Source organism: Acipenser ruthenus, chromosome 55 (assembly GCF_902713425.1).
Source record: "Acipenser ruthenus chromosome 55, fAciRut3.2 maternal haplotype, whole genome shotgun sequence".
NCBI lineage: Eukaryota > Metazoa > Chordata > Actinopteri > Acipenseriformes > Acipenseridae > Acipenser > Acipenser ruthenus.
Genome location: NC_081243.1, coordinates 4,610,845 through 4,635,844, shown reverse-complemented (window position 1 = coordinate 4,635,844; position 25,000 = coordinate 4,610,845). Strand labels below are relative to the sequence as shown.

The 25,000-nt window shown below is 43.4% G+C and overlaps 20 non-coding genes across 20 annotated transcripts; 12 read left to right on the top strand and 8 right to left on the bottom strand.

Annotated features, from left to right (window-relative positions):
* The first annotated feature begins 746 nt into the window (after nucleotides 1–746).
* Nucleotides 747–820, top strand: trnan-guu (transfer RNA asparagine (anticodon GUU)). The gene has a single exon. It is a non-coding gene; the product is annotated as a tRNA-Asn (tRNA).
* Nucleotides 821–3,201: 2,381 nt separating this feature from the next.
* Nucleotides 3,202–3,273, top strand: trnap-ugg (transfer RNA proline (anticodon UGG)). Its single transcript has one exon. It is a non-coding gene; the product is annotated as a tRNA-Pro (tRNA).
* A 130-nt stretch (nucleotides 3,274–3,403) lies between these two features.
* Nucleotides 3,404–3,475, top strand: trnad-guc (transfer RNA aspartic acid (anticodon GUC)). The gene has a single exon. It is a non-coding gene; the product is annotated as a tRNA-Asp (tRNA).
* Nucleotides 3,476–3,549: 74 nt separating this feature from the next.
* Nucleotides 3,550–3,620, bottom strand: trnag-gcc (transfer RNA glycine (anticodon GCC)). Its single transcript has one exon. It is a non-coding gene; the product is annotated as a tRNA-Gly (tRNA).
* A 547-nt stretch (nucleotides 3,621–4,167) lies between these two features.
* trnae-uuc (transfer RNA glutamic acid (anticodon UUC)) lies at nucleotides 4,168–4,239 on the bottom strand. Its single transcript has one exon. It is a non-coding gene; the product is annotated as a tRNA-Glu (tRNA).
* Nucleotides 4,240–6,262: 2,023 nt separating this feature from the next.
* On the top strand, nucleotides 6,263–6,336 carry trnan-guu (transfer RNA asparagine (anticodon GUU)). The gene has a single exon. It is a non-coding gene; the product is annotated as a tRNA-Asn (tRNA).
* A 2,380-nt stretch (nucleotides 6,337–8,716) lies between these two features.
* trnap-ugg (transfer RNA proline (anticodon UGG)) lies at nucleotides 8,717–8,788 on the top strand. Its single transcript has one exon. It is a non-coding gene; the product is annotated as a tRNA-Pro (tRNA).
* Nucleotides 8,789–8,918: 130 nt separating this feature from the next.
* On the top strand, nucleotides 8,919–8,990 carry trnad-guc (transfer RNA aspartic acid (anticodon GUC)). The gene has a single exon. It is a non-coding gene; the product is annotated as a tRNA-Asp (tRNA).
* Nucleotides 8,991–9,064: 74 nt separating this feature from the next.
* Nucleotides 9,065–9,135, bottom strand: trnag-gcc (transfer RNA glycine (anticodon GCC)). The gene has a single exon. It is a non-coding gene; the product is annotated as a tRNA-Gly (tRNA).
* A 541-nt stretch (nucleotides 9,136–9,676) lies between these two features.
* Nucleotides 9,677–9,748, bottom strand: trnae-uuc (transfer RNA glutamic acid (anticodon UUC)). The gene has a single exon. It is a non-coding gene; the product is annotated as a tRNA-Glu (tRNA).
* A 2,275-nt stretch (nucleotides 9,749–12,023) lies between these two features.
* Nucleotides 12,024–12,097, top strand: trnan-guu (transfer RNA asparagine (anticodon GUU)). Its single transcript has one exon. It is a non-coding gene; the product is annotated as a tRNA-Asn (tRNA).
* Nucleotides 12,098–14,476: 2,379 nt separating this feature from the next.
* On the top strand, nucleotides 14,477–14,548 carry trnap-ugg (transfer RNA proline (anticodon UGG)). Its single transcript has one exon. It is a non-coding gene; the product is annotated as a tRNA-Pro (tRNA).
* Nucleotides 14,549–14,678: 130 nt separating this feature from the next.
* On the top strand, nucleotides 14,679–14,750 carry trnad-guc (transfer RNA aspartic acid (anticodon GUC)). The gene has a single exon. It is a non-coding gene; the product is annotated as a tRNA-Asp (tRNA).
* Nucleotides 14,751–14,824: 74 nt separating this feature from the next.
* trnag-gcc (transfer RNA glycine (anticodon GCC)) lies at nucleotides 14,825–14,895 on the bottom strand. The gene has a single exon. It is a non-coding gene; the product is annotated as a tRNA-Gly (tRNA).
* A 555-nt stretch (nucleotides 14,896–15,450) lies between these two features.
* Nucleotides 15,451–15,522, bottom strand: trnae-uuc (transfer RNA glutamic acid (anticodon UUC)). The gene has a single exon. It is a non-coding gene; the product is annotated as a tRNA-Glu (tRNA).
* A 2,269-nt stretch (nucleotides 15,523–17,791) lies between these two features.
* trnan-guu (transfer RNA asparagine (anticodon GUU)) lies at nucleotides 17,792–17,865 on the top strand. Its single transcript has one exon. It is a non-coding gene; the product is annotated as a tRNA-Asn (tRNA).
* Nucleotides 17,866–20,453: 2,588 nt separating this feature from the next.
* Nucleotides 20,454–20,525, top strand: trnad-guc (transfer RNA aspartic acid (anticodon GUC)). The gene has a single exon. It is a non-coding gene; the product is annotated as a tRNA-Asp (tRNA).
* A 75-nt stretch (nucleotides 20,526–20,600) lies between these two features.
* On the bottom strand, nucleotides 20,601–20,672 carry trnag-gcc (transfer RNA glycine (anticodon GCC)). The gene has a single exon. It is a non-coding gene; the product is annotated as a tRNA-Gly (tRNA).
* Nucleotides 20,673–21,229: 557 nt separating this feature from the next.
* On the bottom strand, nucleotides 21,230–21,301 carry trnae-uuc (transfer RNA glutamic acid (anticodon UUC)). The gene has a single exon. It is a non-coding gene; the product is annotated as a tRNA-Glu (tRNA).
* A 2,275-nt stretch (nucleotides 21,302–23,576) lies between these two features.
* Nucleotides 23,577–23,650, top strand: trnan-guu (transfer RNA asparagine (anticodon GUU)). The gene has a single exon. It is a non-coding gene; the product is annotated as a tRNA-Asn (tRNA).
* The last annotated feature ends 1,350 nt before the right edge of the window (nucleotides 23,651–25,000 follow it).

Sequence of the window (25,000 nt, the reverse complement as noted above, 5' to 3'; positions counted from 1 at the left end):
AGCGCTCAGTGTATAACACCTGTAACATGATAAACCAGCGCTCAGTGTATAACACCTGTAACATGTTAAACCAGCGCTCAGTGTATAACACCTGTAACATGATAAACCAGCGCTCAGTGTATAACACCTGTAACATGATAAACCAGCGCTCAGTGTATAACACCTGTAACATGATAAACCAGCGCTCAGTGTATAACACCTGTAACATGTTAAACCAGCGCTCAGTGTATAACACCTGTAACATGATAAACCAGCGCTCAGTGTATAACACCTGTAACATGATAAACCAGCGCTCAGTGTATCACACCTGTAACATGATAAACCAGCGCTCAGTGTATAACACCTGTAACATGTTAAACCAGCGCTCAGTGTATAACACCTGTAACATGATAAACCAGCGCTCAGTGCCGCACCGCCGCGGACCAGCAGCCAATTGCAAGCTAGCAAGCCAATATAGAAAGTGTCACATGACAAGTGTTCGTGTGGTGTTTTAGCTTGCTGAAATCATCTTCTATAGAAACTTTATTTTTTATTTTTGATGGCCCACATTGTAAGTGATATTCTGGAAGACGAGACTCCCTTTTCAAAGCGCGTAGAAACAAGCAATCAGCAGCGGCAGTGCTTCCCGGCAGCTTTTGTCGAAATTCTCTTTTTATATTTCTTTTCTGTTAACATTAGTTTATGTTTCTGCTCCCTCGATCACGTTGTGCAGTATCTCCCGTATATGCTGGCGGTTTAACAGTTTGGTCTCTGTGGCGCAATCGGTTAGCGCGTTCGGCTGTTAACCGAAAGGTTGGTGGTTCAAGCCCACCCAGGGACGGTGCTTTTTGCATTTCTTAATCACATTAGAAAATGGCACTGTAATACATTACTATTTCCTTTGGTTTAAATATGTTTGGTACAAAGGGGAGACAATTAACACTTAACAAGCTGCCGATATGTTCTCAATTGGCACTTGTGTTCTTAAAGGCATAGCGTTCATTTAAATTAAATAGGTTCTACAATGCAAAAGCAAGTTTTGGCATTTTTGCATTGCCTGCCTCGTCAAACAAGCTCGAGCCACAGCACAGTGCTGATGCATATACAGCTCTGGAAAAAATTAAGAGACCACTGCATAATTATCAGTTTCTCTGGTTTTACTATCTATAGGTATGTGTTTGGGTAAAATGAACATTTTTGTATTATTCTATAAACTACTGACAACATTTCTCCCAAATTCCAAATAAAAATATTGTCATTTAGAGCATTTATTTGCAGAAAATGACAACTGGTCAAAATAACAAAAAAGATGCAGTGTTGTCAGACCTCGAATAATGCAAAGAAAATAAGTTCATATTCATTTTTAAAAAAACACAATACTAATGTTTTAACTTAGGAAGAGTTCAGAAATCAATACTTGTTGGAATAACCCTGATTTTCAAGCACAGATTTCATGCGTCTTGGCATGCTCTCCACCAGTCTTTCACATTGATGTTGGGTGGCTTTATGCCACTCCTGGCGCAAAAATTCAAGCAGCTCGGCTTTGTTTGATAGCTTGTGTCCATCCATCTTCCTCTTGATCACATTCCAGAGGTTTTCAATGGGGTTCAGGTCTGGAGATTGGGCTGCCCATGACAGGGTCTTGATCTGGTGGTCCTCCATCCACACCTTGATTGACCTGGCTGTGTGGCATGGAGCACTGTCCTGCTGGAAAAACCAATCCTCAGAGTTGGGGAACATTTTCAGAGCAGAAGGAAGCAAGTTTTCTTCCAGGACAACCTTGTACTTGGCTTGATTCATGCGTCCTTCACAAAGACAAATCTGCCCGATTCCAGCCTTGCTGAAGCACCCCCAGATGAGTCCAATTTTCAGCTTTGCCCAACACCTGGTCGTCTAATGGTTAGACGGAGACCTGGAGAGGCCTACAAGCCACAGTGTCTCGCACCCACTGTGAAATGTGGTGGAGGATCGGTGATGATCTGGGGGTGCTTCAGCAAGGCTGGAATCGGGCAGCTTTGGCATGAATCAAGCCAAGTACAAGGTTGTCCTGGAAGAAAACTTGCTTCCTTCTGCTCTGTCACGTTAATTTCCAGCTTCCCAGCATCAGGCCATTCCTGCAACCTTCTTGTTCCTGGATTTGCACTTCTTCATTTGCCCCCTTCATCAAGGCACTTAATACAACTTTCAAAGTCCATTTCATTCAATTTGAGCTTCCAGGCACAAATAATAATGTCCTACGATTATCAACATTTCAGTCAAAGCGTCCTCCCACAACGCAATAGACAATACACTCTTAGACTGCTCCTGATCAAATCAATAGGATGGCTTGAAGTTTGCATGCAGTGGAAATTGGTATTTGAGAGTTAAGGCGTTTAAGATGATGTCGCGATGGGAATGTGAATAGAGTCAGTTATATCTGCATCACTCTGTATATATACCCCATACCCCTAGACCAACGAGCCAGCTGCCGGTTTTATCCGGCGGCCGACGCGTGATACAGTACTTCAAAAAATAAATAGAAAAAAAGGAGGCACTGCAACGTCCGCTCACAGGAGCAGTCCCAATACTGGAGCGACACGGGGGTTTTGACCTGCTCCGTTCCCGACCTGGGCCGGTTCACCCCTCCTTAGACGGCCTGGCATTCACAAGCTCCCCCAGAAATGCCATGTCGATGCCGTGCTAAGTGCGGACTCCCGATCGGCACAGCCAGTTGCAGCACAGAGCTTTCGTGCTCAAGCGATCCGCCAGCCTCAACCTGCCCCTGTAGCTGGGATTACAGACACACGCCACGGCGCCCGGCGTGAGCGAGAACGGCTAGAAGGCAATTCAAACCCCCTTGTCTGAAATGAGAGCGAGAGTACTCGGGCAGTTCTCCACTGACGTGGCAGCTTTTAATGCCGATTCCATTAAAAGCATTGCCGGGTCCTGCTGTAGAGGTAAACACTGTGACCAGATGAATGTATTGAAAAAGTGTTACGTGAAACACATGTGAATCCTAGTTTTCGTGCTGCGAATTTAAAAAAAAAAAAAAAAAAAAAAAAAAGCAGCACTATAAGAATGCCAAAAAATAAAGAAAGTTGCGTTGGCAAGTATTAAGCCCCCCTCCTCTGAGGTGCCAGCAGCATTCCGCACCGGCAGACGGAACGGGACTCTGGTCATGCTGCACTTATTTTGCTGCCAGAGACTGTATCACGCGTCGGCCGCCGGATAAAACCGGCAGCTGGCTCGTTGGTCTAGGGGTATGATTCTCGCTTTGGGTGCGAGAGGTCCCGTGTTCAAATCCCGGACGAGCCCGAATTTTTTTTTGTTTTGTTTTGTACTATACTGTTTTCGATCCGTAAACCGACATTAAGCTCAGCAGGCAGTTTTGACTTAGTCGCTTTGCAACTAAATGCGTTGCCATATTGGCAGGTAGCGTGTGCCTTCCTCGTTAGTATAGTGGTCAGTATCCCCGCCTGTCACGCGGGAGACCGGGGTTCAATTCCCCGACGGGGAGATTTTTTTTTACTGATTGAAGGCAGGTGCGTGCTGCTGTAATTGTATACATAAAGTAAAAAAGAAAAAGAAGGTTGCATTGGCCGGGAATCGAACCCGGGCCTCCCGCGTGGCAGGCGAGAATTCTACCACTGAACCACCAATGCTCGCGTGACGTTTTAGTTACTCCTTATTGGCTAGGTGTTACACAAGCAGACAATTCGGTTTCAATATATTCCATATTACAAGGCGTGTCACAGCAACAGCTTTGCAGACTCAACAAAGACTGCAGTCCTCGTTTAACCATTGTGCAATCAGCCCTCAGCCCACGCCTCCATTCGGAGACCAAACCACACAATTCTTTGGAAAGACAGAGTTTTGCTCTATTAAACGCCCGGGAGCGAGAGGATGCTGCCTGACCCGTCGGGAGCGAGTGTCAGATTGTTGTATGTTATGTGTCTAAACTGCTCTTTCTCTCACTTTTACGTCACCCCTCTCAAGCCCTCGTAGGCAACCAGTGAAATGTGAGGTGATGTGAATAGAGTCAAATACATTACATCATTCTGTGTGTGTGTGTATATATATATATATATATATATATATATATATATATATATATATATATATACATTTCAAGTAACTAGCTTTATTATTATAATGAAAACACTTTACACATGACCACAGTTCTGTAACAAAATGACAATAACAAAGATGTTCCCATACCGGGAGTCGAACCCGGGCCGCCTGGGTGAAAACCAGGAATCCTAACCGCTAGACCAAATGGGAAGCGGAGGAGCAACCTCCTGGACATGCAGCAGTAGCTAGTATACAGAACAATGATTGGTAAAAAACCACTAATATTTCATTACAAACACGTTACAAATTAAAGCAAACTTCAAGCCATTTATATTTATTCTCAATTAACAGAAACTCTTCAATTGCTAAAAAATATATAAAAAATTCCATTTTTGCTTCTCGGAAGGCATACGATGGAGGGCGCACTGCAGTTTTTCAGTCTGGGGAATATTACAAATTAGGAGACTTTGCTTTAAAATGCACATGTAGGGCGGGCGAGTCTGTTACAAAGAATTGCCACACTGTATGTATCTCCATAATGCGTTGGGACTAAATACGCCGATACATTAAAACTACTTGGAGAATGCGGGCATCGATCCCGCTACTTCTCGCATGCTAAGCGAGCGCTCTACCATTTGAGCTAATTCCCCTTGATTTATGCCAGCGATTCTCATAGGCTCCATCGCAGCTTGATACGAGCAATTCAGATTGTCTCGGCAATGTAGTCTGCCAATTGCAAATTCAAAAAATAAATTAATTAACTAAATAGCAAATATTTCGACGAGAGGTATGTTTTCAATTTCTTCAAAAAGTAGTCTCAGCTCGAAGTTTCAGTCGCTTTAAAATCCACCTCTGTGTCCCGATGCAGCAGCGCTGTGTGCTGTGGCTCGAGCTTGTTTGACGAGGCAGGCAATGCAACAAAAATGCAATCTGTGTTAGGAACACTATTTTAGTCTGATTTAAAATGGAAATTAAAATAGTATTGAGTGCTGACAAGAGTTGGTATCAGCTGTTGATTTCCTTGAAACAATCTTTCCGAGCGCTCGCTTAGCATGCGAGAAGTAGCAGGATCGATGCCCGCATTCTCCAAGTAGTTTTAATGTATCGGCGTATTTAGTCCCAACGCATTATGGAGATACATACAGTGTGGCAATTCTTTGTAACAGACTCTCCCGCCCTAACAAGCGAAACGTTCAACAGCTCAGAAACACCATAATAGAATCCGATGCCTTTACTAATGCGTTTCGAAACTGTTAAGTTTTCTCCCAAATGCGGTTCTCAACAAATGTTTTTTTTTTTTTGTATTCCTTCCAGAGTAAGTCCAAAAGGCAAACACTGGAACTGCCTCAACAAACGCTTAGCTCTAAAACGTGTACATTGAAAGTCTATTAACATCTTTAACACAAGAATCTGTATTCCAATAGCGGTTTATCCACAGAGTGATCAATAAAGTGGCTGCTGGCTTTGTTTAAATATTAACATTAAATATGTTTTCAGGATTCACGCGTATTCTGAACAAGCACAATAGAATATGGTAGTGAAAGGACAAGAAAATAACAGGTTTATTGGCTCTGGTCTTGTATCATCACCCTGACTACTGTCCGTAAGAAAGTGGCATAAATAAAAACGTCATTATTCACCCGATACGCATGCCAGCGTCAGTGACACACTGTCGCTGGAGGTGAAAAGCGCTCAGTGCCTACTGGCGCTGGTGTGTAACACCTGTAACATGATAAACCAGCGCTCAGTGTATAACACCTGTAACATGATAAACCAGCGCTCAGTGTATCACACCTGTAACATGATAAACCAGCGCTCAGTGTATAACACCTGTAACATGTTAAACCAGCGCTCAGTGTATAACACCTGTAACATGATAAACCAGCGCTCAGTGCCGCACCGCCGCGGACCAGCAGCCAATTGCAAGCTAGCAAGCCAATATAGAAAGTGTCACATGACAAGTGTTCGTGTGGTGTTTTAGCTTGCTGAAATCATCTTCTATAGAAACTTTATTTTTTATTTTTGATGGCCCACATTGTAAGTGATATTCTGGAAGACGAGACTCCCTTTTCAAAGCGCGTAGAAACAAGCAATCAGCAGCGGCAGTGCTTCCCGGCAGCTTTTGTCGAAATTCTCTTTTTATATTTCTTTTCTGTTAACATTAGTTTATGTTTCTGCTCCCTCGATCACGTTGTGCAGTATCTCCCGTATATGCTGGCGGTTTAACAGTTTGGTCTCTGTGGCGCAATCGGTTAGCGCGTTCGGCTGTTAACCGAAAGGTTGGTGGTTCAAGCCCACCCAGGGACGGTGCTTTTTGCATTTCTTAATCACATTAGAAAATGGCACTGTAATACATTACTATTTCCTTTGGTTTAAATATGTTTGGTACAAAGGGGAGACAATTAACACTTAACAAGCTGCCGATATGTTCTCAATTGGCACTTGTGTTCTTAAAGGCATAGCGTTCATTTAAATTAAATAGGTTCTACAATGCAAAAGCAAGTTTTGGCATTTTTGCATTGCCTGCCTCGTCAAACAAGCTCGAGCCACAGCACAGTGCTGATGCATATACAGCTCTGGAAAAAATTAAGAGACCACTGCATAATTATCAGTTTCTCTGGTTTTACTATCTATAGGTATGTGTTTGGGTAAAATGAACATTTTTGTATTATTCTATAAACTACTGACAACATTTCTCCCAAATTCCAAATAAAAATATTGTCATTTAGAGCATTTATTTGCAGAAAATGACAACTGGTCAAAATAACAAAAAAGATGCAGTGTTGTCAGACCTCGAATAATGCAAAGAAAATAAGTTCATATTCATTTTTAAAAAAACACAATACTAATGTTTTAACTTAGGAAGAGTTCAGAAATCAATACTTGTTGGAATAACCCTGATTTTCAAGCACAGATTTCATGCGTCTTGGCATGCTCTCCACCAGTCTTTCACATTGATGTTGGGTGGCTTTATGCCACTCCTGGCGCAAAAATTCAAGCAGCTCGGCTTTGTTTGATAGCTTGTGTCCATCCATCTTCCTCTTGATCACATTCCAGAGGTTTTCAATGGGGTTCAGGTCTGGAGATTGGGCTGCCCATGACAGGGTCTTGATCTGGTGGTCCTCCATCCACACCTTGATTGACCTGGCTGTGTGGCATGGAGCACTGTCCTGCTGGAAAAACCAATCCTCAGAGTTGGGGAACATTTTCAGAGCAGAAGGAAGCAAGTTTTCTTCCAGGACAACCTTGTACTTGGCTTGATTCATGCGTCCTTCACAAAGACAAATCTGCCCGATTCCAGCCTTGCTGAAGCACCCCCAGATGAGTCCAATTTTCAGCTTTGCCCAACACCTGGTCGTCTAATGGTTAGACGGAGACCTGGAGAGGCCTACAAGCCACAGTGTCTCGCACCCACTGTGAAATGTGGTGGAGGATCGGTGATGATCTGGGGGTGCTTCAGCAAGGCTGGAATCGGGCAGCTTTGGCATGAATCAAGCCAAGTACAAGGTTGTCCTGGAAGAAAACTTGCTTCCTTCTGCTCTGTCACGTTAATTTCCAGCTTCCCAGCATCAGGCCATTCCTGCAACCTTCTTGTTCCTGGATTTGCACTTCTTCATTTGCCCCCTTCATCAAGGCACTTAATACAACTTTCAAAGTCCATTTCATTCAATTTGAGCTTCCAGGCACAAATAATAATGTCCTACGATTATCAACATTTCAGTCAAAGCGTCCTCCCACAACGCAATAGACAATACACTCTTAGACTGCTCCTGATCAAATCAATAGGATGGCTTGAAGTTTGCATGCAGTGGAAATTGGTATTTGAGAGTTAAGGCGTTTAAGATGATGTCGCGATGGGAATGTGAATAGAGTCAGTTATATCTGCATCACTCTGTATATATACCCCATACCCCTAGACCAACGAGCCAGCTGCCGGTTTTATCCGGCGGCCGACGCGTGATACAGTACTTCAAAAAATAAATAGAAAAAAAGGAGGCACTGCAACGTCCGCTCACAGGAGCAGTCCCAATACTGGAGCGACACGGGGGTTTTGACCTGCTCCGTTCCCGACCTGGGCCGGTTCACCCCTCCTTAGACGACCTGGCATTCACAAGCTCCCCCAGAAATGCCATGTCGATGCCGTGCTAAGTGCGGACTCCCGATCGGCACAGCCAGTTGCAGCACAGAGCTTTCGTGCTCAAGCGATCCGCCAGCCTCAACCTGCCCCTGTAGCTGGGATTACAGACACACGCCACGGCGCCCGGCGTGAGCGAGAACGGCTAGAAGGCAATTCAAACCCCCTTGTCTGAAATGAGAGCGAGAGTACTCGGGCAGTTCTCCACTGACGTGGCAGCTTTTAATGCCGATTCCATTAAAAGCATTGCCGGGTCCTGCTGTAGAGGTAAACACTGTGACCAGATGAATGTATTGAAAAAGTGTTACGTGAAACACATGTGAATCCTAGTTTTCGTGCTGCGAATTTAAAAAAAAAAAAAAAAAAAAAAAAAGCAGCACTATAAGAATGCCAAAAAATAAAGAAAGTTGCGTTGGCGAGTATTAAGCCCCCCTCCTCTGAGGTGCCAGCAGCATTCCGCACCGGCAGACGGAACGGGACTCTGGTCATGCTGCACTTATTTTGCTGCCAGAGACTGTATCACGCGTCGGCCGCCGGATAAAACCGGCAGCTGGCTCGTTGGTCTAGGGGTATGATTCTCGCTTTGGGTGCGAGAGGTCCCGTGTTCAAATCCCGGACGAGCCCGAATTTTTTTTTGTTTTGTTTTGTACTATACTGTTTTCGATCCGTAAACCGACATTAAGCTCAGCAGGCAGTTTTGACTTAGTCGCTTTGCAACTAAATGCGTTGCCATATTGGCAGGTAGCGTGTGCCTTCCTCGTTAGTATAGTGGTCAGTATCCCCGCCTGTCACGCGGGAGACCGGGGTTCAATTCCCCGACGGGGAGATTTTTTTTTACTGATTGAAGGCAGGTGCGTGCTGCTGTAATTGTATACATAAAGTAAAAAAGAAAAAGAAGGTTGCATTGGCCGGGAATCGAACCCGGGCCTCCCGCGTGGCAGGCGAGAATTCTACCACTGAACCACCAATGCTCGCGTGACGTTTTAATTACTCCTTATTGGCTAGGTGTTACACAAGCAGACAATTCGGTTTCAATATATTCCATATTACAAGGCGTGTCACAGCAACAGCTTTGCAGACTCAACAAAGACTGCAGTCCTCGTTTAACCATTGTGCAATCAGCCCTCAGCCCACGCCTCCATTCGGAGACCAAACCACACAATTCTTTGGAAAGACAGAGTTTTGCTCTATTAAACGCCCGGGAGCGAGAGGATGCTGCCTGACCCGTCGGGAGCGAGTGTCAGATTGTTGTATGTTATGTGTCTAAACTGCTCTTTCTCTCACTTTTACGTCACCCCTCTCAAGCCCTCGTAGGCAACCAGTGAAATGTGAGGTGATGTGAATAGAGTCAAATACATTACATCATTCTGTGTGTGTGTGTATATATATATATATATATATATATATATATATATATATATATATACATTTCAAGTAACTAGCTTTATTATTATAATGAAAACACTTTACACATGACCACAGTTCTGTAACAAAATGACAATAACAAAGATGTTCCCATACCGGGAGTCGAACCCGGGCCGCCTGGGTGAAAACCAGGAATCCTAACCGCTAGACCAAATGGGAAGCGGAGGAGCAACCTCCTGGACATGCAGCAGTAGCTAGTATACAGAACAATGATTGGTAAAAAACCACTAATATTTCATTACAAACACGTTACAAATTAAAGCAAACTTCAAGCCATTTATATTTATTCTCAATTAACAGAAACTCTTCAATTGCTAAAAAATATATAAAAAATTCCATTTTTGCTTCTCGGAAGGCATACGATGGAGGGCGCACTGCAGTTTTTCAGTCTGGGGAATATTACAAATTAGGAGACTTTGCTTTAAAATGCACATGTAGGGCGGGCGAGTCTGTTACAAAGAATTGCCACACTGTATGTATCTCCATAATGCGTTGGGACTAAATACGGCGATACATTAAAACTACTTGGAGAATGCGGGCATCGATCCCGCTACTTCTCGCATGCTAAGCGAGCGCTCTACCATTTGAGCTAATTCCCCTTGATTTATGCCAGCGATTCTCATAGGCTCCATCGCAGCTTGATACGAGCAATTCAGATTGTCTCGGCAATGTAGTCTGCCAATTGCAAATTCAAAAAATAAATTAATTAACTAAATAGCAAATATTTCGACGAGAGGTATGTTTTCAATTTCTTCAAAAAGTAGTCTCAGCTCGAAGTTTCAGTCGCTTTAAAATCCACCTCTGTGTCCCGATGCAGCAGCGCTGTGTGCTGTGGCTCGAGCTTGTTTGACGAGGCAGGCAATGCAACAAAAATGCAATCTGTGTTAGGAACACTATTTTAGTCTGATTTAAAATGGAAATTAAAATAGTATTGAGTGCTGACAAGAGTTGGTATCAGCTGTTGATTTCCTTGAAACAATCTTTCCGAGCGCTCGCTTAGCATGCGAGAAGTAGCAGGATCGATGCCCGCATTCTCCAAGTAGTTTTAACGTATCGGCGTATTTAGTCCCAACGCATTATGGAGATACATACAGTGTGGCAATTCTTTGTAACAGACTCTCCCGCCCTAACAAGCGAAACGTTCAACAGCTCAGAAACACCATAATAGAATCCGATGCCTTTACTAATGCGTTTCGAAACTGTTAAGTTTTCTCCCAAATGCGGTTCTCAACAAATGTTTTTTTTTTTTTGTATTCCTTCCAGAGTAAGTCCAAAAGGCAAACACTGGAACTGCCTCAACAAACGCTTAGCTCTAAAACGTGTACATTGAAAGTCTATTAACATCTTTAACACAAGAATCTGTATTCCAATAGCGGTTTATCCACAGAGTGATCAATAAAGTGGCTGCTGGCTTTGTTTAAATATTAACATTAAATATGTTTTCAGGATTCACGCGTATTCTGAACAAGCACAATAGAATATGGTAGTGAAAGGACAAGAAAATAACAGGTTTATTGGCTCTGGTCTTGTATCATCACCCTGACTACTGTCCGTAAGAAAGTGGCATAAATAAAAACGTCATTATTCACCCGATACGCATGCCAGCGTCAGTGACACACTGTCGCTGGAGGTGAAAAGCGCTCAGTGCCTACTGGCGCTGGTGTGTAACACCTGTAACATGATAAACCAGCGCTCAGTGTATAACACCTGTAACATGATAAACCAGCGCTCAGTGTATAACACCTGTAACATGTTAAACCAGCGCTCAGTGTATAACACCTGTAACATGATAATCCAGCGCTCAGTGTATAACACCTGTAACATGATAAACCAGCGCTCAGTGTATAACACCTGTAACATGATAAACCAGCGCTCAGTGTATAACACCTGTAACATGTTAAACCAGCGCTCAGTGTATAACACCTGTAACATGATAAACCAGCGCTCAGTGTATAACACCTGTAACATGATAAACCAGCGCTCAGTGTATCACACCTGTAACATGATAAACCAGCGCTCAGTGTATAACACCTGTAACATGTTAAACCAGCGCTCAGTGTATAACACCTGTAACATGATAAACCAGCGCTCAGTGCCGCACCGCCGCGGACCAGCAGCCAATTGCAAGCTAGCAAGCCAATATAGAAAGTGTCACATGACAAGTGTTCGTGTGGTGTTTTAGCTTGCTGAAATCATCTTCTATAGAAACTTTATTTTTTATTTTTGATGGCCCACATTGTAAGTGATATTCTGGAAGACGAGACTCCCTTTTCAAAGCGCGTAGAAACAAGCAATCAGCAGCGGCAGTGCTTCCCGGCAGCTTTTGTCGAAATTCTCTTTTTATATTTCTTTTCTGTTAACATTAGTTTATGTTTCTGCTCCCTCGATCACGTTGTGCAGTATCTCCCGTATATGCTGGCGGTTTAACAGTTTGGTCTCTGTGGCGCAATCGGTTAGCGCGTTCGGCTGTTAACCGAAAGGTTGGTGGTTCAAGCCCACCCAGGGACGGTGCTTTTTGCATTTCTTAATCACATTAGAAAATGGCACTGTAATACATTACTATTTCCTTTGGTTTAAATATGTTTGGTACAAAGGGGAGACAATTAACACTTAACAAGCTGCCGATATGTTCTCAATTGGCACTTGTGTTCTTAAAGGCATAGCGTTCATTTAAATTAAATAGGTTCTACAATGCAAAAGCAAGTTTTGGCATTTTTGCATTGCCTGCCTCGTCAAACAAGCTCGAGCCACAGCACAGTGCTGATGCATATACAGCTCTGGAAAAAATTAAGAGACCACTGCATAATTATCAGTTTCTCTGGTTTTACTATCTATAGGTATGTGTTTGGGTAAAATGAACATTTTTGTATTATTCTATAAACTACTGACAACATTTCTCCCAAATTCCAAATAAAAATATTGTCATTTAGAGCATTTATTTGCAGAAAATGACAACTGGTCAAAATAACAAAAAAGATGCAGTGTTGTCAGACCTCGAATAATGCAAAGAAAATAAGTTCATATTCATTTTTAAAAAAACACAATACTAATGTTTTAACTTAGGAAGAGTTCAGAAATCAATACTTGTTGGAATAACCCTGATTTTCAAGCACAGATTTCATGCGTCTTGGCATGCTCTCCACCAGTCTTTCACATTGATGTTGGGTGGCTTTATGCCACTCCTGGCGCAAAAATTCAAGCAGCTCGGCTTTGTTTGATAGCTTGTGTCCATCCATCTTCCTCTTGATCACATTCCAGAGGTTTTCAATGGGGTTCAGGTCTGGAGATTGGGCTGCCCATGACAGGGTCTTGATCTGGTGGTCCTCCATCCACACCTTGATTGACCTGGCTGTGTGGCATGGAGCACTGTCCTGCTGGAAAAACCAATCCTCAGAGTTGGGGAACATTTTCAGAGCAGAAGGAAGCAAGTTTTCTTCCAGGACAACCTTGTACTTGGCTTGATTCATGCGTCCTTCACAAAGACAAATCTGCCCGATTCCAGCCTTGCTGAAGCACCCCCAGATGAGTCCAATTTTCAGCTTTGCCCAACACCTGGTCGTCTAATGGTTAGACGGAGACCTGGAGAGGCCTACAAGCCACAGTGTCTCGCACCCACTGTGAAATGTGGTGGAGGATCGGTGATGATCTGGGGGTGCTTCAGCAAGGCTGGAATCGGGCAGCTTTGGCATGAATCAAGCCAAGTACAAGGTTGTCCTGGAAGAAAACTTGCTTCCTTCTGCTCTGTCACGTTAATTTCCAGCTTCCCAGCATCAGGCCATTCCTGCAACCTTCTTGTTCCTGGATTTGCACTTCTTCATTTGCCCCCTTCATCAAGGCACTTAATACAACTTTCAAAGTCCATTTCATTCAATTTGAGCTTCCAGGCACAAATAATAATGTCCTACGATTATCAACATTTCAGTCAAAGCGTCCTCCCACAACGCAATAGACAATACACTCTTAGACTGCTCCTGATCAAATCAATAGGATGGCTTGAAGTTTGCATGCAGTGGAAATTGGTATTTGAGAGTTAAGGCGTTTAAGATGATGTCGCGATGGGAATGTGAATAGAGTCAGTTATATCTGCATCACTCTGTATATATACCCCATACCCCTAGACTAACGAGCCAGCTGCCGGTTTTATCCGGCGGCCGACGCGTGATACAGTACTTCAAAAAATAAATAGAAAAAAAGGAGGCACTGCAACGTCCGCTCACAGGAGCAGTCCCAATACTGGAGCGACACGGGGGTTTTGACCTGCTCCGTTCCCGACCTGGGCCGGTTCACCCCTCCTTAGACGACCTGGCATTCACAAGCTCCCCCAGAAATGCCATGTCGATGCCGTGCTAAGTGCGGACTCCCGATCGGCACAGCCAGTTGCAGCACAGAGCTTTCGTGCTCAAGCGATCCGCCAGCCTCAACCTGCCCCTGTAGCTGGGATTACAGACACACGCCACGGCGCCCGGCGTGAGCGAGAACGGCTAGAAGGCAATTCAAACCCCCTTGTCTGAAATGAGAGCGAGAGTACTCGGGCAGTTCTCCACTGACGTGGCAGCTTTTAATGCCGATTCCATTAAAAGCATTGCCGGGTCCTGCTGTAGGGGTAAACACTGTGACCAGATGAATGTATTGAAAAAGTGTTACGTGAAACACATGTGAATCCTAGTTTTCGTGCTGCGAATTTAAAAAAAAAAAAAAAAAAAAAAAAGCAGCACTATAAGAATGCCAAAAAATAAAGAAAGTTGCGTTGGCGAGTATTAAGCCCCCCTCCTCTGAGGTGCCAGCAGCATTCCGCACCGGCAGACGGAACGGGACTCTGGTCATGCTGCACTTATTTTGCTGCCAGAGACTGTATCACGCGTCGGCCGCCGGATAAAACCGGCAGCTGGCTCGTTGGTCTAGGGGTATGATTCTCGCTTTGGGTGCGAGAGGTCCCGTGTTCAAATCCCGGACGAGCCCGAATTTTTTTTTGTTTTGTTTTGTACTATACTGTTTTCGATCCGTAAACCGACATTAAGCTCAGCAGGCAGTTTTGACTTAGTCGCTTTGCAACTAAATGCGTTGCCATATTGGCAGGTAGCGTGTGCCTTCCTCGTTAGTATAGTGGTCAGTATCCCCGCCTGTCACGCGGGAGACCGGGGTTCAATTCCCCGACGGGGAGATTTTTTTTTACTGATTGAAGGCAGGTGCGTGCTGCTGTAATTGTATACATAAAGTGAAAAAGAAAAAGAAGGTTGCATTGGCCGGGAATCGAACCCGGGCCTCCCGCGTGGCAGGCGAGAATTCTACCACTGAACCACCAATGCTCGCGTGACGTTTTAATTACTCCTTATTGGCTAGGTGTTACACAAGCAGACAATTCGGTTTCAATATATTCCATATTACAAGGCGTGTCACAGCAACAGCTTTGCAGACTCAACAAAGACTGCAGTCCTCGTTTAACCATTGTGCAATCAGCCCTCAGCCCACGCCTCCATTCGGAGACCAAACCACACAATTCTTTGGAAAGACAGAGTTTTGCTCTATTAAACGCCCGGGAGCGAGAGGATGCTGCCTGACCCGTCGGGAGCGAGTGTCAGATTGTTGTATGTTATGTGTCTAAACTGCTCTTTCTCTCACTTTTACGTCACCCCTCTCAAGCCCTCGTAGGCAACCAGTGAAATGTGAGGTGATGTGAATAGAGTCAAATACATTGCATCATTCTGTGTGTGTGTGTGTATATATATATATATATATATATATATATATATATATATATATATATATATATATATACATTTCAAGTAACTAGCTTTATTATTATAATGAAAACACTTTACACATGACCACAGTTCTGTAACAAAATGACAATAACAAAGATGTTCCCATACCGGGAGTCGAACCCGGGCCGCCTGGGTGAAAACCAGGAATCCTAACCGCTAGACCAAATGGGAAGCGGAGGAGCAACCTCCTCGACATGCAGCAGTAGCTAGTATACAGAACAATGATTGGTAAAAAACCACTAATATTTCATTACAAACACGTTACAAATTAAAGCAAACTTCAAGCCATTTATATTTATTCTCAATTAACAGAAACTCTTCAATTGCTAAAAAATATATAAAAAATTCCATTTTTGCTTCTCGGAAGGCATACGATGGAGGGCGCACTGCAGTTTTTCAGTCTGGGGAATATTACAAATTAGGAGACTTTGCTTTAAAATGCACATGTAGGGCGGGCGAGTCTGTTACAAAGAATTGCCACACTGTATGTATCTCCATAATGCGTTGGGACTAAATACGCCGATACATTAAAACTACTTGGAGAATGCGGGCATCGATCCCGCTACTTCTCGCATGCTAAGCGAGCGCTCTACCATTTGAGCTAATTCCCCTTGATTTATGCCAGCGATTCTCATAGGCTCCATCGCAGCTTGATACGAGCAATTCAGATTGTCTCGGCAATGTAGTCTGCCAATTGCAAATTCAAAAAATAAATTAATTAACTAAATAGCAAATATTTCGACGAGAGGTATGTTTTCAATTTCTTCAAAAAGTAGTCTCAGCTCGAAGTTTCAGTCGCTTTAAAATCCACCTCTGTGTCCCGATGCAGCAGCGCTGTGTGCTGTGGCTCGAGCTTGTTTGACGAGGCAGGCAATGCAACAAAAATGCAATCTGTGTTAGGAACACTATTTTAGTCTGATTTAAAATGGAAATTAAAATAGTATTGAGTGCTGACAAGAGTTGGTATCAGCTGTTGATTTCCTTGAAACAATCTTTCCGAGCGCTCGCTTAGCATGCGAGAAGTAGCAGGATCGATGCCCGCATTCTCCAAGTAGTTTTAATGTATCGGCGTATTTAGTCCCAACGCATTATGGAGATACATACAGTGTGGCAATTCTTTGTAACAGACTCTCCCGCCCTAACAAGCGAAACGTTCAACAGCTCAGAAACACCATAATAGAATCCGATGCCTTTACTAATGCGTTTCGAAACTGTTAAGTTTTCTCCCAAATGCGGTTCTCAACAAATGTTTTTTTTTTTTTGTATTCCTTCCAGAGTAAGTCCAAAAGGCAAACACTGGAACTGCCTCAACAAACGCTTAGCTCTAAAACGTGTACATTGAAAGTCTATTAACATCTTTAACACAAGAATCTGTATTCCAATAGCGGTTTATCCACAGAGTGATCAATAAAGTGGCTGCTGGCTTTGTTTAAATATTAACATTAAATATGTTTTCAGGATTCACGCGTATTCTGAACAAGCACAATAGAATATGGTAGTGAAAGGACAAGAAAATAACAGGTTTATTGGCTCTGGTCTTGTATCATCACCCTGACTACTGTCCGTAAGAAAGTGGCATAAATAAAAACGTCATTATTCACCCGATACGCATGCCAGCGTCAGTGACACACTGTCGCTGGAGGTGAAAAGCGCTCAGTGCCTACTGGCGCTGGTGTGTAACACCTGTAACATGATAAACCAGCGCTCAGTGTATAACACCTGTAACATGATAAACCAGCGCTCAGTGTATAACACCTGTAACATGTTAAACCAGCGCTCAGTGTATAACACCTGTAACATGATAAACCAGCGCTCAGTGTATAACACCTGTAACATGATAAACCAGCGCTCAGTGTATAACACCTGTAACATGATAAACCAGCGCTCAGTGTATAACACCTGTAACATGTTAAACCAGCGCTCAGTGTATAACACCTGTAACATGATAAACCAGCGCTCAGTGTATAACACCTGTAACATGATAAACCAGCGCTCAGTGTATCACACCTGTAACATGATAAACCAGCGCTCAGTGTATAACACACATGTTAAACCAGCGCTCAGTGTATAACACCTGTAACATGATAACCAGCGCTCAGTGCCGCACCGCCGCGGACCAGCAGCCAATTGCAAGCTAGCAAGCCAATATAGAAAGTGTCACATGACAAGTGTTCGTGTGGTGTTTTAGCTTGCTGAAATCATCTTCTATAGAAACTTTATTTTTTATTTTTGATGGCCCACATTGTAAGTGATATTCTGGAAGACGAGACTCCCTTTTCAAAGCGCGTAGAAACAAGCAATCAGCAGCGGCAGTGCTTCCCGGCAGCTTTTGTCGAAATTCTCTTTTTATATTTCTTTTCTGTTAACATTAGTTTATGTTTCTGCTCCCTCGATCACGTTGTGCAGTATCTCCCGTATATGCTGGCGGTTTAACAGTTTGGTCTCTGTGGCGCAATCGGTTAGCGCGTTCGGCTGTTAACCGAAAGGTTGGTGGTTCAAGCCCACCCAGGGACGGTGCTTTTTGCATTTCTTAATCACATTAGAAAATGGCACTGTAATACATTACTATTTCCTTTGGTTTAAATATGTTTGGTACAAAGGGGAGACAATTAACACTTAACAAGCTGCCGATATGTTCTCAATTGGCACTTGTGTTCTTAAAGGCATAGCGTTCATTTAAATTAAATAGGTTCTACAATGCAAAAGCAAGTTTTGGCATTTTTGCATTGCCTGCCTCGTCAAACAAGCTCGAGCCACAGCACAGTGCTGATGCATATACAGCTCTGGAAAAAATTAAGAGACCACTGCATAATTATCAGTTTCTCTGGTTTTACTATCTATAGGTATGTGTTTGGGTAAAATGAACATTTTTGTATTATTCTATAAACTACTGACAACATTTCTCCCAAATTCCAATTAAAAATATTGTCATTTAGAGCATTTATTTGCAGAAAATGACAACTGGTCAAAATAACAAAAAAAGATGCAGTGTTGTCAGACCTCGAATAATGCAAGAAAATAAGTTCATATTCATTTTTAAAAAAACACAATACTAATGTTTTAACTTAGGAAGAGTTCAGAAATCAATACTTGTTGGAATAACCCTGATTTTCAAGCACAGATTTCATGCGTCTTGGCATGCTCTCCACCAGTCTTTCACATTGATGTTGGGTGGCTTTATGCCACTCCTGGCGCAAAAATTCAAGCAGCTCGGCTTTGTTTGATAGCTTGTGTCCATCCATCTTCCTCTTGATCACAATCCAGAGGTTTTCAATGGGGTTTCAGGTCTGGAGATTTGGCTGCCCATGACAGGGTCTTGATCTGGTTGGTCCTCCATCCACACCTTGATTGACCTGGCTGTGTGGCATGGAGCACTGTCCTGCTGGAAAAACCAATCCTCAGAGTTGGGGAACATTTTCAGAGCAGAAGGAAGCAAGTTTTCTTCCAGGACAACCTTGTACTTGGCTTGATTCATGCGTCCTTCACAAAGACAAATCTGCCCGATTCCAGCCTTGCTGAAGCACCCCCAGATGAGTCCAATTTTCAGCTTTTGCCCCAACACCTGGTCGTCTAATGGTTAGACGGAGACCTGGAGAGGCCTACAAGCCACAGTGTCTCGCACCCACTGTGAAATGTGGTGGAGGATCGGTGATGATCTGGGGGTGCTTCAGCAAGGCTGGAATCGGGCAGCTTTGGCATGAATCAAGCCAAGTACAAGGTTTGTCCTGGAGAAAACTTGCTTCCTTCTGCTCTGTCACGTTAATTCCAGCTTCCCAGCATCAGGCCATTCCTGCAACCTTCTTGTTCCTGGATTTGCACTTCTTCATTTGCCCCCTTCATCAAGGCACTTAATACAACTTTCAAAGTCCATTTCATTCAATTTGAGCTCCAGGCACAAATATTAATGTCCTATCGATTATCAACATTTCAGTCAAAGCGTCCTCACCACAACGCAATAGACAATACACTCTTAGACTGCTCCTGATCAAATCAATAGGATTGGCTTGAGTTTGCATGCAGTGGAAATTGGTATTTGAGAGTTAAGGCGTTTAAGATGATGGTCGCGATGGGAATGTGAATAGAGTCAGTTATATCTGCATCACTCTGTATATATACCCCATACCCCTAGACCAACGAGCCAGCTGCCGGTTTTATCCGGCGGCCGACGCGTGATACAGTACTTCAAAAAATAAATAGAAAAAAAGGAGGCACTGCAACGTCCCGCTCACAGGAGCAGTCCCATTACTGGAGCGACACGGGGGTTTTGACCTGCTCCGTTCCCGACCTGGGCCGGTTCACCCCTCCTTAGACGACCTGGCATTCACAAGCTCCCCCAGAAATGCCATGTCGATGCCGTGCTAAGTGCGGACTCCCGATCGGCACAGCCAGTTGCAGCACAGAGCTTTCGTGCTCAAGCGATCCGCCAGCCTCAACCTGCCCCTGTAGCTGGGATTACAGACACACGCCACGGCGCCCGGCGTGAGCGAGAACGGCTAGAAGGCAATTCAATCCCCCTTGTCTGAAATGAGAGCGAGAGTACTCGGGCAGTTCTCCACTGACGTGGCAGCTTTTAATGCCGATTCCATTAAAAGCATTGCCGGGTCCTGCTGTAGAGGTATAACACTGTGACCAGATGATGTATTGAAAAAGTGTTACGTGAAACACATGTGAATCCTAGTTTTCGTGCTGCGAATTTAAAAAAAAAAAAAAAAAAAAAAAAAGCAGCACTATAAGAATGCCAAAAAATAAAGAAAGTTGCGTTGGCGAGTATTAAGCCCCCCTCCTCTGAGGTGCCAGCAGCAATTCCGCACCGGCAGACGGAACGGACTCTGGTCATAGCTGCACTTATTTTGCTGCCAGAGACTGTATCACGCGTCGGCCGCCGGATAAAACCGGCAGCTGGCTCGTTGGTCTAGGGTATGATTCTCGCTTTGGGTGCGAGAGGTCCCGTGTTCAAATCCCGGACGAGCCCGAATTTTTTTTTTGTTTTGTTTTGTACTATACTGTTTTCGATCCGTAAACCGACATTAGCTCAGCAGGCAGTTTTGACTTAGTCGCTTTGCAACTAAATGCGTTGCCATATTGGCAGGTAGCGTGTGCCTTCCTCGTTAGTATAGTGGTCAGTATCCCCGCCTGTCACGCGGGAGACCGGGGTTCAATTCCCCGACGGGGGAGATTTTTTTTTACTGATTGAAGGCAGGTGCGTGCTGCTGTAATTGTATACATAAAGTAAAAAAGAAAAAGAAGGTTGCATTGGCCGGGAATCGAACCCGGGCCTCCCGCGTGGCAGGCGAGAATTCTACCACTGAAACCACCAATGCTCGCGTGACGTTTTAATTACTCCTTATTGGCTAGGTTTACACAAGCAGACAATTCGGTTTTCAATATATTCCATATTACAAGGCGTGTCACAGCAACAGCTTTGCAGACTCAACAAAGACTTGCAGTCCTCGTTTAACCATTGTGCAATCAGCCCTCAGCCCACGCCTCCATTCGGAGACCAAACCACACAATTCTTTGGAAAGACAGAGTTTTGCTCTATTAAACGCCCGGGAGCGAGAGGATGCTGCTGACCCGTCGGGAGCGAGTGTCAGATTGTTGTATGTTATGTGTCTAAACTGCTCTTTCTCTCACTTTTACGTCACCCCTCTCAAGCCCTCGTAGGCAACCAGTGAAATGTGAGGTGATGTGAATAGAGTCAAATACATTACATCATTCTGTGTGTGTGTGTATATATATATATATATATATATATATATATATATATATATATATATATATATATATATATACATTTCAAGTAACTAGCTTTATTATTATAATGAAAACACTTTACACATGACCACAGTTCTGTAACAAAATGACAATAACAAAGATGTTCCCATACCGGGAGTCGAACCCGGGCCGCCTGGGTGAAAACCAGGAATCCTAACCGCTAGACCAAATGGGAAGCGGAGGAGCAACCTCCTGGACATGCAGCAGTAGCTAGTATACAGAACAATGATTGGTAAAAAACCACTAATATTTCATTACAAACACGTTACAAATTAAAGCAAACTTCAAGCCATTTATATTTATTCTCAATTAACAGAAACTCTTCAATTGCTAAAAAATATATAAAAAATTCCATTTTTGCTTCTCGGAAGGCATACGATGGAGGGCGCACTGCAGTTTTTCAGTCTGGGGAATATTACAAATTAGGAGACTTTGCTTTAAAATGCACATGTAGGGCGGGCGAGTCTGTTACAAAGAATTGCCACACTGTATGTATCTCCATAATGCGTTGGGACTAAATACGCCGATACATTAAAACTACTTGGAGAATGCGGGCATCGATCCCGCTACTTCTCGCATGCTAAGCGAGCGCTCTACCATTTGAGCTAATTCCCCTTGATTTATGCCAGCGATTCTCATAGGCTCCATCGCAGCTTGATACGAGCAATTCAGATTGTCTCGGCAATGTAGTCTGCCAATTGCAAATTCAAAAAATAAATTAATTAACTAAATAGCAAATATTTCGACGAGAGGTATGTTTTCAATTTCTTCAAAAAGTAGTCTCAGCTCGAAGTTTCAGTCGCTTTAAAATCCACCTCTGTGTCCCGATGCAGCAGCGCTGTGTGCTGTGGCTCGAGCTTGTTTGACGAGGCAGGCAATGCAACAAAAATGCAATCTGTGTTAGGAACACTATTTTAGTCTGATTTAAAATGGAAATTAAAATAGTATTGAGTGCTGACAAGAGTTGGTATCAGCTGTTGATTTCCTTGAAACAATCTTTCCGAGCGCTCGCTTAGCATGCGAGAAGTAGCAGGATCGATGCCCGCATTCTCCAAGTAGTTTTAATGTATCGGCGTATTTAGTCCCAACGCATTATGGAGATACATACAGTGTGGCAATTCTTTGTAACAGACTCTCCCGCCCTAACAAGCGAAACGTTCAACAGCTCGGAAACACCATAATAGAATCCGATGCCTTTACTAATGCGTTTCGAAACTGTTAAGTTTTCTCCCAAATGCGGTTCTCAACAAATGTTTTTTTTTTTTTGTATTCCTTCCAGAGTAAGTCCAAAAGGCAAACACTGGAACTGCCTCAACAAACGCTTAGCTCTAAAACGTGTACATTGAAAGTCTATTAACATCTTTAACACAAGAATCTGTATTCCAATAGCGGTTTATCCACAGAGTGATCAATAAAGTGGCTGCTGGCTTTGTTTAAATATTAACATTAAATATGTTTTCAGGATTCACGCGTATTCTGAACAAGCACAATAGAATATGGTAGTGAAAGGACAAGAAAATAACAGGTTTATTGGCTCTGGTCTTGTATCATCACCCTGACTACTGTCCGTAAGAAAGTGGCATAAATAAAAACGTCATTATTCACCCGATACGCATGCCAGCGTCAGTGACACACTGTCGCTGGAGGTGAAAAGCGCTCAGTGCCTACTGGCGCTGGTGTGTAACACCTGTAACATGATAAACCAGCGCTCAGTGTATAACACCTGTAACATGATAAACCAGCGCTCAGTGTATAACACCTGTAACATGTTAAACCAGCGCTCAGTGTATAACACCTGTAACATGATAAACCAGCGCTCAGTGTATAACACCTGTAACATGATAAACCAGCGCTCAGTGTATCACACCTGTAACATGATAAACCAGCGCTCAGTGTATAACACCTGTAACATGTTAAACCAGCGCTCAGTGTATAACACCTGTAACATGATAAACCAGCGCTCAGTGTATAACACCTGTAACATGATAAACCAGCGCTCAGTGTATCACACCTGTAACATGATAAACCAGCGCTCAGTGTATAACACCTGTAACATGTTAAACCAGCGCTCAGTGTATAACACCTGTAACATGATAAACCAGCGCTCAGTGCCGCACCGCCGCGGACCAGCAGCCAATTGCAAGCTAGCAAGCCAATATAGAAAGTGTCACATGACAAGTGTTCGTGTGGTGTTTTAGCTTGCTGAAATCATCTTCTATAGAAACTTTATTTTTTATTTTTGATGGCCCACATTGTAAGTGATATTCTGGAAGACGAGACTCCCTTTTCAAAGCGCGTAGAAACAAGCAATCAGCAGCGGCAGTGCTTCCCGGCAGCTTTTGTCGAAATTCTCTTTTTATATTTCTTTTCTGTTAACATTAGTTTATGTTTCTGCTCCCTCGATCACGTTGTGCAGTATCTCCCGTATATGCTGGCGGTTTAACAGTTTGGTCTCTGTGGCGCAATCGGTTAGCGCGTTCGGCTGTTAACCGAAAGGTTGGTGGTTCAAGCCCACCCAGGGACGGTGCTTTTTGCATTTCTTAATCACATTAGAAAATGGCACTGTAATACATTACTATTTCCTTTGGTTTAAATATGTTTGGTACAAAGGGGAGACAATTAACACTTAACAAGCTGCCGATATGTTCTCAATTGGCACTTGTGTTCTTAAAGGCATAGCGTTCATTTAAATTAAATAGGTTCTACAATGCAAAAGCAAGTTTTGGCATTTTTGCATTGCCTGCCTCGTCAAACAAGCTCGAGCCACAGCACAGTGCTGATGCATATACAGCTCTGGAAAAAATTAAGAGACCACTGCATAATTATCAGTTTCTCTGGTTTTACTATCTATAGGTATGTGTTTGGGTAAAATGAACATTTTTGTATTATTCTATAAACTACTGACAACATTTCTCCCAAATTCCAAATAAAAATATTGTCATTTAGAGCATTTATTTGCAGAAAATGACAACTGGTCAAAATAACAAAAAAGATGCAGTGTTGTCAGACCTCGAATAATGCAAAGAAAATAAGTTCATATTCATTTTTAAAAAAACACAATACTAATGTTTTAACTTAGGAAGAGTTCAGAAATCAATACTTGTTGGAATAACCCTGATTTTCAAGCACAGATTTCATGCGTCTTGGCATGCTCTCCACCAGTCTTTCACATTGATGTTGGGTGGCTTTATGCCACTCCTGGCGCAAAAATTCAAGCAGCTCGGCTTTGTTTGATAGCTTGTGTCCATCCATCTTCCTCTTGATCACATTCCAGAGGTTTTCAATGGGGTTCAGGTCTGGAGATTGGGCTGCCCATGACAGGGTCTTGATCTGGTGGTCCTCCATCCACACCTTGATTGACCTGGCTGTGTGGCATGGAGCACTGTCCTGCTGGAAAAACCAATCCTCAGAGTTGGGGAACATTTTCAGAGCAGAAGGAAGCAAGTTTTCTTCCAGGACAACCTTGTACTTGGCTTGATTCATGCGTCCTTCACAAAGACAAATCTGCCCGATTCCAGCCTTGCTGAAGCACCCCCAGATGAGTCCAATTTTCAGCTTTGCCCAACACCTGGTCGTCTAATGGTTAGACGGAGACCTGGAGAGGCCTACAAGCCACAGTGTCTCGCACCCACTGTGAAATGTGGTGGAGGATCGGTGATGATCTGGGGGTGCTTCAGCAAGGCTGGAATCGGGCAGCTTTGGCATGAGTCAAGACAAGTACAAGGTTGTCCTGGAAGAAAACTAGCTTCCTTCTGCTCTGTCACGTTAATTTCCAGCTTCCCAGCATCAGGCCATTCCTGCAACCTTCTTGTTCCTGGATTTGCACTTCTTCATTTGCCCCCTTCATCAAGGCACTTAATACAACTTTCAAAGT